General features: G+C 45.4%; 1 long non-coding RNA gene across 1 annotated transcript; it reads right to left on the minus strand.

Annotated features, from left to right (window-relative positions):
• Positions 1-11392: 11392 nt before the first annotated feature.
• Positions 11393-14103, minus strand: LOC135111265 (uncharacterized). Its single transcript, XR_010273665.1, has 2 exons — positions 13955-14103; positions 11393-13549 (listed from the first exon to the last, which is right to left on the minus strand). It is a non-coding gene; the product is annotated as an uncharacterized LOC135111265 (long non-coding RNA).
• Positions 14104-14416: the final 313 nt, after the last annotated feature.

Consider the following 14416-nt stretch of genomic DNA (forward strand, 5'->3'; position numbering starts at 1 on the left):
CCACAATAAACACTTCCGCGTTTCTTTTCTCCTTCCTTCCTTTATCCTCCAATTTAGCAAAAACACGTAATAACCAAAATTTATCCCTCCAAGTCATCTTTCCTTATCCTTTCCTTCTTTCCTCCCTTTCTTCCGTCCTTCCTTCCTCACCCTATCCATCACTGCTCTCGTGTATAAAGGAAAATTATCATCATCAGCAGCTCCAGCAGTAGTAGTGGTAATTATGGTGGTAGTAGTAGTAGTAGTAGTAGTGGTGGTAGTAGTAGTAGTAGTAGCAGCAGCAGCAGCAGCAGTACTCGCACAATCAACCGTGTGGCAATCCGTAATCACCGCGCCTGTAATAGCAGCGCACGATGAGCCGTGTCAAGTGGCTGGCTCACAGACAGTGCAGTCCTCGTCCCTTTTTGAGCACGTCCTTGTTGGCATCGATCAGCCTCGCGGGGAGCGAACACGCCCGTGAATGCTGCGTGGCGGGGGTCTTTCCTCTCACACACACACACACACACACACACGATGTGAATGCACTGACGAGTGGCAGGCTCCCAGTGTTGCCGCGCCCTTCCCTTCCACTGGAGCCCCAGCGGGTGTTTTGCAGCCTAGAGTGGGGCGAATGTGGGAGGCGATTCACGCTCCCACGACCAGTTTTAGTGATGATCCTCCTCGTCCCGCATGAGTGTTTGGCACGCCATCCGCCAGCAGTGTCCGCAGCGCCATCCAATACAGCCCAAGCTCGCCGCCACGCCATTGTGTCCCTCGCATCCCCAAGGCGCGGCTGTCTGCACGGGAGGCGCACTCAACACCCAGGCAAGGCGGCCAAACACACAGTGGGAAAGGAAACACGCGGCGGCGACCACCTCGGGTTTTGCGTCAAGGATTTGCATGCAAGTTTTACTACACGACGAGTTCTGATTTGTATGACGCGTATCATTTGTTTGACGCGCCAAAGCAGGCCGTGGCGGGGAGGAATTTATTCATAATAGCTCACGGCCGCATATTTGAACCAAAATAATGCCTCATATTAGCACGGAATTGTGGGTAAAAATGTTTTAATGCCATTTAAAAATTTTCCAGTAAATATTCAACACTTTCACTATTCGCATTTTTTCCCTTTCGTCCGATTTTTAACAACTGATGTAATACTTCTATTTACATGAGAGTTTTCCAGTATCCTTTCCAGCAACGTCTGTATTTATGAACGCCATTCTTTTTGAGAGAGAGAGAGAGAGAGAGAGAGAGAGAGAGAGAGAGAGAGAGAGAGAGAGAGAGAGAGAGAGAGAGAGAGAGAGAGAGAGAGAGAGAGATTGTCCTCATAAATGAATAATGAGTTTCGGGTTGATGAGGATAATAATTTTTTGCCAATATTTTGGAACAAGTTTGCGTACTTACTAATGAGCGCAACTGTATAACAACGAACAAACAACAATAACTACTACTACTACCACCACTACCACTATTTCTATTGCTGTGTGCCTGCTATCACCACCACCACCACCACCATCCCCACTACGTAGGAAGACAAGAGGAGGACATGCGAGGGCTGGTCGGTGGCCACACAACATCACGTGCCTCATAATTAAAGTTTGAAGAAAACTGTGCAAGCGTTTTTCATCCCTTCACTGTGCACCTGACCTCGCTCCTTAACAAGAGAACATTTACGACAACTTTTGTACTTTGCACTGAAGATAATATAAATGTTGAAAATACCAGCAGTAAAGGAAAATGAAAAAAAAGAAAAATACTCACGGGTTTTTAAATGTTCCCGCATGAGGAAAGTAAAGCAAAGAGGCACGTTCAGATGCATCTTAAAAAATAGTAAGTCGGGGCGTAAATTTAACCGACAGAGTAAAAGCAAGAGATGAAAGAGTAGGGAGACAAAAAGCGACGTGCTAAGAATATTACCTGAGATGGAGCGAAGCGAAACACGGTTGATAACTCTATCACTCGAAAAATGTGTGAAAGACGAATAGATGAAGAAATTTATCGCTAAAGAAAGGAAAGGAGGCAGAGATAGACCGTGTGCCGGAGGTTATTTGGCGATGCTTTAAGGAAATTAACAGTAGTGGTTCATTCTCAGGCATGGAGATGTTTACACAAGATAAGAGACGCAAACGAGCAGGACAAGCAACAAGCACGCAGGAAAAGAGTAGCGGGAGTTATGCAGGGAATGGCGGGGCACGTGTGGGTGACGATGTGCACACCATTGCTCTCCTCACCTTACGCTGGTCACGTCCTAAGATGATCGCTGCTGTACACCTGCGGCTCTGTCATCACTATACAACCACACCACTACACCTCAGCCACGCCAGGCAATACATTAATATTGCATTGAGCTGCATGGATTCCAGTACCAAGACTAGCACAAAGGCTTATACTTTCGCCCGCATTAGGTGTGAAGCTTGGACAAAAGTGTATATGTTGGACACGGAGGAGGCGTGAGAGTTGCTCAACACGCTCAGAACAGAGGCGGAGTGACGCACGCTATGTACACCATGTCTTTGTGCTTCCATTCTCTCCTCCTCTCCTTTACTGGAGCAGCATTTAACTCGAGTGTTTTCTTCTATTTTTTCTTCTTCAGCCAATCTCCATTTGGGTGAGTTAAAACTAAAAAAAATAAGTTCTCTCACCCCAGGCAGCCATTACTCTTCCTCTAAGCCCGCCTCCATCTGTGCGAGGAAAAGTGGAAATAAAAAATGAGCGAAAGAACTGCACTACTGCTGCACAAATGCAGACAAATGTTGGGAAGGATAAGATTCCACAAATCTAAGACTGTGTACTTACAATTATGACGAATACCAAGATTGAAACAGTGTTACATTTGTTCAAACACGGAAAATCTTATGCAAATAAACATGTGCGCGAGATTACTTAAATTGAGACGATATACTTAATTATGCTTCTTCTTTGCTGTATGGAACACCAAGTCTACACAAAGAGCTCTACTACTACTACTACAATGAAATAAATTAATAATGATGTTAACCGTAACAAGAGCAGCAGCAGCTCAGGGCGTAATGAATCATGCAAATTAACGAGTGCTACACTTTTTTGCACACCTTAACACGGAGCATCGCCCTTACAGCACTTCATCATGTGCACAAGAAATACTAAAGGAGAGAAAGGTCAGTTGCAGCGTCGTGATAAACCTTTCAATGCCTTTCTCATATCCAATATCAAGTTGTTTTTATAAGCCGAGGGTACTTAACTGACTCACATTTATCTGGAAATAATAATGTCATATCCTTCCAGGTTTCTAAATGATTCGTATATCTCGAGACTGTGGTGGGAAAAACTCCTTGTAGTAGAAAAATAAATAAATTACTCCGCACATGATAAAAATCTTATTATAGGAAATATATCTGTTTATCGTTGCTTTATTGAAAAGAATGAATAAATAAAATAAAAAGTACTACCAATTCCTCTCTCGTCCCTGATACCTATGAATAGTTTCTCATGTGACTTTTTCCAGCGTCTAAAACACACACACACACACACACACACGTTTGCTTCTCTCTAGCTGCGCTTCACGAACTTAATAGCTTACTTTCACACCTCCACAAAACATTCACAATTGTACAGCGTTTTTCCAGCCATCACCCATTCCTACACGACTCCCCTCTCTCTCTTCACTTGCCTTTCCTTATCAAACTTTTCCCTTTCCCTCTTCCCGACATATTTTTTCCTCCGGTTTTATTGCTGTGCCGTCTCCCGTCCCGTTCCGTCCATCCCCTTTCGGTACTCCTCAAAACTTCCTTTCTAAATCTCGCCACCGCTGCTCCTGGGCTAATTGAGCACGGTTTTAGCTTTTTTCTTTTCCGAGGTAACTTTGAACTGCAGTAATTTTTCGTTTTTGTTCTCTTTTTGTTTCCAGTTTGCTTTACGGCCGTGAGGATGTTGACACTGCCCGCTTGTACTGTGTGTGTGTGTGTGTGTGTGTGTGTGTGTGTGTGTGTGTGTGTGTGTGTGTGTGTGTGTGTGTGTGTGTGTGTGTGGTGCTTGGAGACTGTGACAGGAACAACAGGAAATGAAAACATGTTCAGAGGGACACGCACGCACGCACGCAAGCACGCACACACGCAAGCGCGCGCGCGCGCGCACGCACACACGCACGCACGCACGCACGCACACACACACACACACACACACACACACACAGCTGAAAGTCAAAAATATACTAGAAACACAAGATAGAATAGACACTCAGCACCAACGAGGGCAAATTAGCAGAGAGAGAGAGAGAGAGAGAGAGAGAGAGAGAGAGAGAGAGAGAGAGAGAGAGAGAGAGAGAGAGAGAGAGAGAGAGAGAGAGAGAACTTCCTCAGTGGACCATCTGTCCTGGGGTCGTTTAAAAAAATAATGAAGATAATATTTTGTTACGTGTAAAGAGGAAAGGAGGAGGAGGAAGCGCAAGAGTGAGGATGAGATAGGATGACCGAGAGGCGGGGCGAGGCGGCGGAGCGGGAGAGGGTAAGTGGACGGTGGGCAGAAATGGCTGGAGCTGCGGGGAGGTGAAGAGAAAGGAGGGCGGATCTTGGGCTCAAGCAAAGCCGCGGCTGGGCAAGGAGATACGAGGTGCCTTGATGCGTGGGCTGGACTGCCTGGCTGCCTGGCTGGTTGGCTGGTTAGCTGGTTGGCTGACTGGGGATAGCGAGGGGTCAACAAGGTGTCCCAGTAAAGAACACCTGTCGCCCACATTCAGCCTGTTCTTCCACAAGTCAGCGCTCCTCCAGGGAGCTTGACAATGAACAGTTTTAAGTCCTCGGGAAATGTGATATGTATTCTGTGTCAATTACTAGCTCATCACACGAGTGGGGATACTGGCACATCAATGTTGTGGTAATTCCCGTGACATCAGCCATCGCCTCAAACACGGCCTGTCTCAGTGGTCATTCAGAATAAGTCCCAGATACGCAACACAGGCAGCCGGTGAGGAATTGAACAATGCAAAACTGTATGGCCATTACATGCATGGTTGCCGGCATGGTTGCCGGCGTGGCTTGAAGACAGTTCGGTGCTTGGGGTGTCTGCAGCAATGAAGGCAGCGGCCTCCACGACAACCGTCCCGCCCAAATATCCAGTGAGAACTGCATCTCCATAAGCGAGTTTCACTCCATAAGTGAGTTTCAGAGTGTGAGAATCTGGCTCATCCAACTTTCAGCGGAAAGTCTTGGACACATATTTGATCAGCTGAACCTGGAACTTTGTTACTCCTGAATTTTCAGTCTTGCGCTTCTGGTTTTCTTTCCTTATATCTGTCTGGTGGTGGTGGTGGTGGTGGTGGTGGTGGCGTGCTGCTACTGCAGTTGTTAGAGGACAGGTGTCTCATATCATGGAAATGAGCCTATGAAGGAGACTTGCCCCTTATGCCATATTTTTTCCAGCACACCATCCTGGCTCCAGTCCCATCCCGTTTCATTGGAATATAGATTCTCCGCGACAGCCGCAAGGCGATGGCCGCTCAATAATCATCCTAAAAGATCGCACCACAAACATGGACATTAGGGCGCACCATTATCCAGGGCGGCACGAGTCATTAGGGCGAGGCGAGGCGTGGCGTGTGTTTGGAGTGGCGCGGCGTGGGCCTCAGGGACAGGAAGGCGTTGTTATCAAACGGCTCGTCTGGACAAGATCGCCCGACTTTTCATCACACGCGTGAGAAGCGTCAGCTGCGGCGGGAATATCCATTTTAATTTTTCAAGTTCTGTAGATGAAACATATTATCATGCTGTGTCTTATCTGCGTTGCTGCGAGCTGCCTTACCATTCATGCTGTCTTACTATTCATTGTGTCATTTCGTCGACAAGCAGATGGCAACTCACAGTCTGTCCCGTGACAGTCACGGATGTGGCGAACTGAAGCCACATTCCCTTCAGTTTCTTTTTCTGCACCGTGTTTTTCTTCATTATTATATAAACAAACTTTCAGTCACCTATTATATTCATTGCTTCTTTCATTCAGTTTATCTCAATAACTTAATACTTCTACCTACTCCTGTTTATTACCCATTATTGCTTTCCGACTCCTTTGCCTCATTACCGTCACCATCAACCAATGCTGCATAGTCCTTATCCTCCACTCGGCTTTCAAAACTTCTCTCCGTGTGTCGTCCGTCTCCCCCACTTCACCGTTACGAATTCCTCATCCACAGCCACTCGTTACGTCGCGGGCCAAACGTCCCCGTCCTCTTCAGAGATGACTCAGTAAATCAATTGGACAAGAGAAACGAAGGAGTTTTCTTAGTAATACAGGAGAAAATCGATCCTCACAACCTTACGATTACAATCTAGTTCCTCTCTCAATCCTTTCAGTAATAAGCGATAAAACACTTACCGGTGATAGATAACTAGTTATTGCACGACACGTTCATTAAACGACAGTGACGTGGTATTAGTGAAGGAACCTATTCCTACAGCCACCACCACCACTACCACCACCACCACTACCCGGCCTCCCTCAGGCCAGGCCAGCAGCAGCGGCCTCGGCAAAGATGGATCGCCGCCCAAACAGACCATACCAAACAACCATTAAAACCGATGTATTGGTATCGGCAATATTGGCTCGATCCTTTTTTCGCTGCGGCGGAGAATAGGTACAAGTGTAATTGTGGCCAATACCGCCCACGCCAGACAGAGGGCCTTTGTCTCTCGCAGCGGCGCCCCGAGAGCAGCCTCTGTCGCTTTGGAGTGTTACTATAATTTATCCCAATCTGGTCTATTCAGGACACTGGATAAATCACGTTGGTCCGCTCTACTGCCTTAGGGCCTGTGGCTTCCCTCCACTCTTGTCTTGGCTGTACATTATGTTCTGGTATGCCTCCCCCAATGCTCCGCCTCCTGTCACCTTGCTAGCGTGATGCAGCCCGTGAGCAGAGATTAATAGCTGCTTCAAGTGACTTGAATGGTGTGTGTGTGTGTGTGTGTGTGTGTGTGTGTGTGTGTGTGTGCGCGGGTGTGTGTGTGCGTGTGTGTGTCTTTCCGTCAGTTTCCTAAGCGCAACACAATCTTATAAGAGAACAAAGGACAGAAGATAAGAAGGAAACAGGCTTTTGTTACGTCCTTAAGCAAGGGGAGCGGAAGTCAAGACGAGGAAAAATATTGTACAAAAAAACCTGAGCTTTTCTGTACAATGCCTTGGAGCAAATCGCCTTATCTTCTCTACCTTCCAAGACTCATGGTCCACATTTTTCTCATCTATGCTCAGTACATGGAATGGAAGGTCTCAGTTTTCTTATCTACTTATTTCTTACTTCCTTACTACAGCTACTACTACTATTACTACAACTACTACTACACTCCCAAGGACAATGAGTATAAAAATCATGAACGCGTTATTGCTGTAAAGATTTAAAGAAAGAAGTTTGGCCACGGGGAAGGTAGTAAAGGGCAGACGGGGAGGTGAAGGGCGATGGTGAAGTAATGGGGCAAAGGGTGGCGGTGCAAATGGAGATGCAGTGCAGTGGAGATGGAGGGGCGCGAGGCTGGTAGCGTCTGTGCAAGGTGGTTTGCGGCGTGTTGGTCAAGCTGATGGGGTGACGCGACCAGTTAAGTCCTGTGGTCTGTAGATGAGAGAGAGAGAGAGAGAGAGAGAGAGAGAGAGAGAGAGAGAGGATATGGGGTGACTTGCAAACATTCCCGTCTAAGCACCGGGAGGGATGGGCGTGCTGGAATGGGTCTCCCGCGGCAGGTGTGGCTTCAACCGGACCAATGGGTAATACTGATTAATAGAGGTATTACTCCAAGTATTCCCTGCGGTACTTGAGTGTGATGAGTGTGTGGCGGCAGCGCTGGAAGTGTGATGCGTGTGGCGGCAGCGCTGTGAGTGGAGGTGAGCGAGGCAGTGCTGGGATGATGGGAGTTATATTTATTAGGGTAATATTTTGAACAGCTATAAATATTGATGGACCCTATTCACATCAGTGTTTTGTTAAGGTATAGCGGCCATTAAATTCCAATTACAAAACAAATAAAAGCTGTTACAAGTATAATCCGAATGTTTATGTATTCTGACGCGGGTCTCCGGGTTCATCACAAAGAATTATGATCCTCTCGTTTGCGTTCATATTGCAAAATGAATCACTGGAGAGTTGAAAGGAAATAGGGAAATAAATAGATAAGTAGATAGATAGATAGATAAATAGATAGATAAATAAATAGGTAGATAGATAGACAGGCAAAATAGATAGATACATCAATAAGTAGAGATAAATAAATGCAATGAAGTATCAAGAGTGACAGTAATAGTGGATACGAGGGTGGACGTGCGGCGTGATCCCAAGCATCATGAAAAAAAAAATCAAAACTCTCTCAGTGCTAACATTCTTGTAATATCGATACACGGAACGATGGAAAGCAATATTTCAATCAACAAACATTTTACGAATATCTTTTCTTGTTAGGCACCTGATGCCCTCCTGTAACAGTACACACCAGCTTGTCTTGTGTACGCTACACAGGCGGCCCGGAAATTAGTCACCTTGCTCCTCCCACAACAAGCGCCAGTTAGGTTTGTGAAGGTCACTGGAGACGTGTCATTGCTGAGGAAGGTCAGACTATAGCAGTACGGACACTTCAACTATATCCTGTCTTTTTTTAAGTATAATGATTATCCTATCTTCTCGAAACACCAAACATCTCCCTCTCTCTCTCTCTCTCTCTCGCTCTCTCTGCCGATCCCTACACTGGCTCCCATTGATTGGTCTTCTATTTTTAGGGGAATATTTGCGGCAAAAATAAAGTCTACATCTTTCCACATGTTATTCGCTATATCTATAAGCCTCTCATTACGGTGAAAAATACAATGATGTTTTACTTTCAAATGCACCGCCGTCTTCATATATTAATGCCCCTGGATCAATTTTCGACTGCCGCTTTGGATGCTGTTCGGGGACCGGCATCTCAGTGGGCTTTTTTTTTTTTTACTGGATTTTTGTTGTCCTTGGCCGGTGTCCCTCCTCCATAAAAAAAAAAAAAAAAAAAATTAAAAAACTATATTTTCTTAATAAGGGAGGTGCAGGTGGCCAGGTGGTGGGGGTGCAGCGGCTTCCTGTCGCTGGCCAAGTAGGTGCAGGTGGCCAGGTGGCGGGGGTGCAGCGGCTTCCTGTCGCTGGCCGAGTTTGTATAAGGTATCTGTGCTGGTGCTTTCCTTCCCATTTACCCCTTTCGCCTCATCCATTTTCCTGCTTTCGCTTCATCGAGTTTTAGTATCAGCAAGACTATTTATTCCCTTAACGGAATCTCTTTATCTCACGTTTATGTATTCTGCATTCCGGCAAATCTAATTATCTTACGAGATTATTAGATTAGAACTCTTTAAAAGTGTCGCCTTTATTGCTTTTAATTTTCATGTCACGTATTTTCCATCAGGGCAATTCAATTAAGTTTTCTTGCTCTATTATTTTCATATATATCCATTGAGGAATTTCACTTCTTGTGTCTAAGTTTCCCTGGGTTTACTGTGCCTCTCCTTGCTCTCCAAGTTCATAATATTTCTGGTCCGTGTATCTTTAAGGTGTGCAGCGGCTTGTCTTCATGATTTTTTTCTCTGTAGACCATCTTCAGCATCCTTACAGTCTGTTCTTTCTTCTTCCTTTTACCACAGCTAAAATAATGCTGTCTTCCCTCCCTCTGGTGGCTGCACTTGTGACCCGCTCATTAGTCAGGCTCACTCTTCCTTCCATTCCTCATTTTCTTCCCAAGGGAGCACACATCTTCAACATTTGCCTCCTCTGTCTAATTATCTGTAATTGCTTCTTCGTGTTTGTCTCCCTCGTCAGCCATTTCTTTAATTTTACGTCCTCCACCTCAATATTTACCTTGTCAAAATTCTGCTGCTGTATTTCAACATTTTTTCCTCTCTCCACATGTAATGCAAATGAAGCTGAAAATCTTAATGTCCTAAGCCTCGTATCTTAATAAAGTTTTACTTTCATTCATTTAAACGCCTTATAAGTTTTTCACACCTACCGTTGCCGATTATGTATTTTCATTAGTCTTTTTACCTTTGTGTGTGTGTGTGTGTGTGTGTGTGTGTGTGTGTGTGTGTGTGTACGGAGACGCTATGAATGCTAAATTCGGCAGCTTGATAAAGAATCTCTAACAGATTTAGTTATGACATTATTACCACTGCTTCTCAAACAAGACAAGGGAACCCTTCCACAATTAGCGTTACAAATGAAGCGAGCATATTGGGGATGAAATGAATGGGACGGGAAGGTGATACAGGTGTTGTGCGTGACAAGCAATTAAGGCGCGGCAAGTTTAAGGGAGGAACAAGCTGCTACACACAGCACTCAGGCTCACCCAAACCTTCCACAGCAAGAAGGTACTCCACGTGTCATGAAGCAGGTGTTTCTTGTGGCGAGTGAAGCCTCACCCAATCCTTCCACAGCAAGAAGGTACTCCACGTGTCATGAAGCAGGCGTTTCTTGTGGCGAGTGAAGCAGGAGGCGTGGCGTGCGTCTGCAGCACCAACTTTATGACCAAGCACTTTGGTGAGGCTCCAGAATTATGGCCCATAAACCGATACCTTTGAAATACGCTAAATATACACTGTCTCTTTCTATAAGGAAACGTAAATCAAAGATGTTTATGGTTATTGGAACACTACCTGCTTAATAATGCATCTCAGTGGCCACTGAATATTACTCAACTGTAAGGCAACACAAACTGAGCACAACATTAGCACATCGACATCCAAGAATGATGCCAAACAAATCCCTCTCCTCGTACAACCTGCAACACAAGGAAGGGGTCAAGCTAACACCTCTTCCAGTTTTAATCAATACAGTGCACCAAAACTACTCTGCGTATGCCAAGTGGAACATGATCGCGCTCCTGTCGTAAGGATGTCGTAATAATATACAGTGCAGGATGACAACACTTTCCAGACTAGTTTTACTCGTACCACTGGCGGGAAAATGTGTTGTGTGACGTCCATCCAGAGCAGCGGCAGCGACACACTGGACGCCTTTTTGCGCCTCACGTGGCAAATATCAATTAAACTTCTGGTTTTCAAAATTCCACTTTAATAACACGGCACTGCTCGGATCTGCGTTAAAAAGGTGTGTGTAACGTGTCCAACGATGCGAGAGAGAGAGAGAGAGAGAGAGAGAGAGAGAGAGAGAGAGAGAGAGAGAGAGAGAGAGAACTGTAGCATCGATCACGTGACTTACAACAACACGCGTTAGAACTTTGCTGCTTGTTGTCGACGAGAACCAGTCTGCGGGAGGTGGAGCGGTGTTGAGGTGGGTGGTGGGGAGGGGAGGGGGGGAGAAGGGGCGGAGACGTGCTCAAGTCTTGAATTACAGTCTCCACATATGAATTATTCACAAACATGTAAATCATTCCATTAACCTCTTCGTTGAGTTGACTAAGTGAGGGGACGGAAGGACGTTTAAATGTGTGTGTGAGAGAGAGAGAGAGAGAGAGAGAGAGAGAGAGAGAGAGAGAGAGAGAGAGAGAGAGAGAGAGAGATTGTTATACACCACAGAATAAATAAAAAAAAATAAGTAAATAACTCAAACAGAGCAGGAGAAAGATGAGTAGTGGATGTACGTAGTTAAATAGAAGGAAAGGAGAGAGAGGGAGATGAAATAAGGAATGAAAGAATCAAGGGATATAAACAGAGCAAGAAGAAAACAAGTACGAGTAGTTTACAGGTGATATATAACATAACAAAGAGAGAAAAGGTGGGGAGGGGGAAGTGGGGACAGTGGGAAGAATAGGGGGTGATAAGAAGGGAACTGTAGTAGGAGAAATAATCACTGGGGCTTAACCCAGGCGCAATTTGAATTAGGAAGGACATCTCTTAAATTATTATTTTTTTTTTTTTTTTTTTTTTTTTCTCCCGTGTTATATTCATGCTAAGATGGCAAGGGAGTCAAGGTCCTTATCGGGGAAAGCAGGAGAGTCCGCCACCAACCGAGCAAGCCAAACCCAACACAGCCACAGCCACGGACGCCGCCCACGCACCCAAAACCAACGATAATGTAAGGGCCAGATGTAAAGCATTTTGTGTGGGGAACCTGGGTCCTGGTAAAAAAGGCATTGCTGAGGTCGGCAGGGATGTTGGCAGTTTTAATCCGGTACCTTATTGTCCGGTCAGGGGGGCGTGGGGCGGCCATCTTATCATAGGGCCGGGCCCTATGATGCTGCAGCCCTGTAGGAGAGAATCTGTGGTGGAAAAGTGTTATTAGGCGCGAGTGGCGCTACAGCCTTTTGGCGCTACAGCCTTTAGGGTGCTACAACCACGAGTGGACTATAAACAACCTATTGTTGTTTCCTGTCGCCCTAGAACCTATATCCCGAGGGGGATCCTAGCTGGAGAGAGGAGACCCTGAATATCTAGCCCTGAGGTAGGGATTGTACGCTGCCGGGGTGTCTCTAGGCTGCTCTAGCCAACACTAGAGGCCCCGGTGGCTAAAGAGCGCGGAGCGGGCTTGCCTAAGGCCCGATCCTGACTCTGTCGCCGGTACGAAGAAAAGAAAGGTGGAGTAGGAGGAACAGTTGGCAAAAGTCACTTATACCAGTGAGTTACTGCGATCTTCCAGCGATACCCTTAGGTGAGGCTCTCTCCACAGGGAACGTAGGGAAGACCGCGGCTCCTCGAAGTGACTGCCGGGTTGTCTATCGGTATTCTTTTTTTGTCTAGCAGGCCAAAGCCTTTTTCTTTGTAGAGTCGTTGGAAGCGAAAATGCTCCTTTCTAGGCGGCTCGTGGGCGAGTGTGCGCGCCTTGCTTCCTGCCGGCCTTTTAAAAGACGCAGGAGTGAGAGCAGGAGCGGAGCTGGGTGACGTCTGGGTGACGTCTGATGAGAATTTGTATAGACCCGATGACAGCCAGGGAGGTTTAAATCTTCTTGATGCTCCCTCCCCTGGGAACTCCCTCACTCCTTTCTCCCGTCCGCTCTTTCGTCTTCCCTCCATTCCTACATTTCTTGCCCATATGTAACAGAATAAAAGTAATAAAGGAAAGTGTAACAAACTTTACAGAGGGATCGAGCACCGAGTAGGGAAGGTATCCACGTCGATATACGAGTATTTCTTATTGTCTGAAGGACATCGACCAGCGAGAAGTAAACCCGTTATTTGGCTACTTCCTTACAAATAAAGAGAAGAAAGTCAAGAATGGAAGTAAATTTAGCTCCGAAAATGTCACGATAATCCTGTGTTCTTCTCTTAAGGCAGTGCAAGTCACAGCGGAAAAGAAAAAGGGAATGTTCCTGAGTTTACTGGTGTAATGGACCTAACACTGGCATATTTCTTTTTTTCTTTTTCTTTTTTTCTTTTTCGAGAGGCAGAGTTCACTTCACCATTGACACATTCACGTATTCTGATTGGCGTTCAGGATATTTCAAACCACGACTAAAGAGTATAGGTGTAACACCCACTCAGGGGCGTTAGACAAGGGCATTTCTTCTTGGTATATTATTACGCCAGGCTATCGACACTCGTTCATTCTTGTGTGTGTTTACTTGTCCCATGTGTGCGTTTACTTGTCCCATATGGTGAACGTAAGAGTGAACGTGCGGGTGAACGTTGAGGGTGAACGGTTCAACTGGAAAAGGATCCTTAATTAATCTCTATGCAATACAAAATTAACATAAGTAACATCACAAAGTCCACATGAAGGCATTAGAGCAACACATCAATGAAATCACTATGCACACGTGTCAAAGAAAAATAAATTAACAAATACATGATAAATAAACTACTAGCTAACAAGCTATGGTGACTATCCTTACGGTGTAAAGACCCTTCTGGGTCACATAAATCTCACATGAATGTTTGATTACCTAACTACGACAATTTACGTTGAAATCACAAAAAAACACAACATATATGTAACAGTTCTGGGTGTAACGTAAAGTAAATACAACAGGAGGGAATAACAAGCAACAATGTACTACACTTTCCTAATATATTCCTAAACCTATCACAAATATAACAGAAGAACACTCACCAATCTCTGGCGCTCACAGGGAATAAATCCACAGGTTTCAATCCAAGAACGTGTGTGCGGCTGCTATACCACAGATAGAGTGCCGGCTTCACGTCCCTCCCTGAGCTACCTTCCCTCGGTTTACAGTTCGAGGGATTCATACACAAACGAAACACTCATTAACACTCATTATTCCTAGGTAGTTATCATATGAAACGGGTAAATACTATGAAACAAACAAATATGAAACGAGCAATATACAGAAATAATTCGTATAGTGACCACCATCAAACAACATGTGTTACAATAGGTATTAATAGGATTCCAGAGTGTGGGCGTGCACTTACCAGGTTAGTCACCGCGCCGCCCACTCGACTTTTACCTCTCTCGCGTTTGATAAATAAATGGAAGGTTATTTAAGCATTTTTTTACATGAGAATGAGACTCGGCATGGGATAAAACATAAGATTTAAGAGAAAACAC

This window comes from Scylla paramamosain, chromosome 21 (assembly GCF_035594125.1).
Source record: "Scylla paramamosain isolate STU-SP2022 chromosome 21, ASM3559412v1, whole genome shotgun sequence".
Lineage (NCBI taxonomy): Eukaryota > Metazoa > Arthropoda > Malacostraca > Decapoda > Portunidae > Scylla > Scylla paramamosain.